Below are 2,869 nucleotides of genomic sequence, written 5' to 3'. Positions count from 1 at the left end.
CCCGTGAACGATATTTAAATCAGGCCACATCGCACGCAATGAATTAATTAGTTCATTACAAAATTCCCTGCCATTGTCAGATTGAAGAGAAGCGGGCACACCAAATAAACAAAAAATATCTAATAACACACATGCGACTTGTTCTGCTCGTTTTGAAGTTAAAGGTTTTAAAATACAAAATTTTGTCAAATGATCTTGATAGACACATATAAATTTAAAATCTCTATCAGGTTGTGATTGAAAATTTTTTTCAACATTAAAACTATGTATTTAACATCTCAGAATGCATTTTTTTTAAATATCTTAATAATTATGATATTATATTCAATGCGTATGAAAAAAGAGCATAAAGTAGTTACGTCGAAAGTAGAGTAACTACTTATTATACGCTTAGGTATATATTATATAAAGGAACTGCTCAAAATCACGTTTTATGTATTATATACACCGGATATAATATATTATAGGTACAATACTCACATAATATAATTATATCCGCATGCACAATGTTTACAGTGTAATACAATATACGGCGTAATACTTATTATATAGGTAGGTACCTACTTATATATAATATATTAATATGTACGTATTTGTAAACGACAGGAAACAGCGACCTCGTCGCAAAGAAGCGGTTTGTCCGTTAACACAAAAAACTATAATATCTTTGAATGGTTTTGAAAAAAAAAAATCGTAAGAACTAAACCCCATATACAGCGGGTATAAGATACACACGCCAACACAGCTGTATATATAATCATCGGCTCGACTGTAAGTCGACTGTGTATATAAATAATATATAATTTTTGTGTAGGCGCACCACAATATTGTACATTATGATATGTAAATTTCAGGCACGCCTATTTAATGACTACACCGCTGCGCAGTATTGACATTTACCGCGAACTGTCTGCTGCAGCAGCGGACAGTGCAACGTGCAGTATTTATAAACCATATACGACATGGTATATGATTACAAATTTCTAGGACAACAACAGTGTTTTAAATAATTGAATCTCTCGGATACAATATAGGTACAGCACTATATTTTATGCGCCTTTAGATATAATATCATAAATATACCACATTGCGGCAGCTTCACGCAGCTACTATAGTCACAAACGTTTAGGTCATATTTCACTCGGAGTTAATAAATTATAAAATAATACAAATTACATTATTATACCTTCACTGCATAATATAAATTGTAGTTATTATAATGTAATATCCGCAGACCGCAACACAATAATAAAATTATAATATATAAATGTATCGCGCGTACCCAGGTCCGCATTTAGGGGGGGGCCCTGGGTACAACTGCCCCGGACGCCAGTATTTTAGGGGCACCAAAATGTTGTGGCCAGAAACATGTTTACTAGTGAATTATTAAAACTGCATAATTTTAATTATTTTAATAACAGTATTATATTATAATAGGTATGACCCGCAATAAAAGGGTGTTTCTATAAAATATTACTGTTTACACAAGCACTCCGGGGACGAGACACTTGAAATAATAATAATAATAATATATCATATACCTCTACCTATAATAATAGTATAAAGCGGCAATGGCGCGTGTAATCGTATAACCGCGGCGGCGGCGCAATATGACGTCGCGGGCGGTATAACGCGCACAATACAATAATTTATAATAAATTTGAAACGCAACAAAACATAATAACAATATTATCGGATATCGACAATAATAATAATGCTGGCCGTCGATAATAATATTATAATAATAATAATATAAATGTCGAGACGCACGCGTATCTACATAATAATATATTATTATATGTAGGCATGTAGCCATATGCATGTATGTATTATACAGGGTGTCGAGACGACCTTAGGGGGTGGGAATAGTTCGCCGAACGGTTTTTCGGCAAATGATTTAGCGCCCACTGCAGTAGACACGACGTATAGTGTATACCTATAGTTAGTTAAAAAGAAAGAAAATATATTATACAACACAATAACCGCGTACATGGTACCTCGTGCTGTTGATGAAGACGGCGCGTAAACACATTGCAATGTTTTTGAGGGACCGTAATAATACTATTATACATTACGATTACGATATGCCGGCAGCAATAATAATATTATCATCAGTCATCTCTCGGACACCCCCGGTGGCCCGCTGCAGCAGGGTGGCGTTTCAATATATACATCGATAGGACCGGCTGAACTGCGGTCCGGCGTGTTATTATAATAATATATTCTGATTCCTTGTTGCTTACATAATAAAAACCACCCTCGGCCCACACGCCACCACTAAAATATTATATAACGCATTGGTTATATAAAATATTTAGTGTATATAGGTATACCTCACCTACCTACGTTTTTTTTTACATATTATTCATATTTTAATATACTATTATAGGTATACTATTGTTATCATTATTATTATGTTGTCCGGCGCACAATAGTACTTATATATCATAACAATAATCTATAGGTATCCCTATTGGTAATATTATACACATGCTATACGCATCGAACATAATAATCTGTATATATAAAAAGACTTGTCCTGGGTGATTCATCATCGCCTAGCCGGAACTGCTGAAGCTATGGATATGACATTTTCAGTAAATGTACTTATTACTATGTATAGGCGCACTAAGAAAGGATTTTTCGAAATTCGCATTTTAAAGAGGCGCTCAAACAGGGATCTAGAGGTTCACGATGGAAATTGGAAATTTTATTTTTATTTATTTTTTAAATAGTTGCCACTGGTTACAGTCTACAGTAGAAATTAGTATTTATTTATTATTGGTTTTCATTGGTTGTTTGGGAAGATCATGTACAAGTTAGCACCAAATCAAATTATTGAACATTGCAGCAAGTTACACCCAAAACA

The 2,869-nt window shown here is 33.8% G+C and overlaps 1 protein-coding gene across 1 annotated transcript in view; it reads left to right on the top strand.

Moving 5' to 3' along the window:
- Positions 1-2,869, top strand: part of LOC100165085 (dynein heavy chain 7, axonemal-like) — a 40,960-nt gene that overhangs the window by 16,615 nt on the left and 21,476 nt on the right.

This window comes from Acyrthosiphon pisum, chromosome X (genome assembly GCF_005508785.2).
Source record: "Acyrthosiphon pisum isolate AL4f chromosome X, pea_aphid_22Mar2018_4r6ur, whole genome shotgun sequence".
Lineage (NCBI taxonomy): Eukaryota > Metazoa > Arthropoda > Insecta > Hemiptera > Aphididae > Acyrthosiphon > Acyrthosiphon pisum.
Note: the sequence above shows the minus strand (reverse complement) of the source record. Positions and strands in the feature narration are given on the sequence as shown.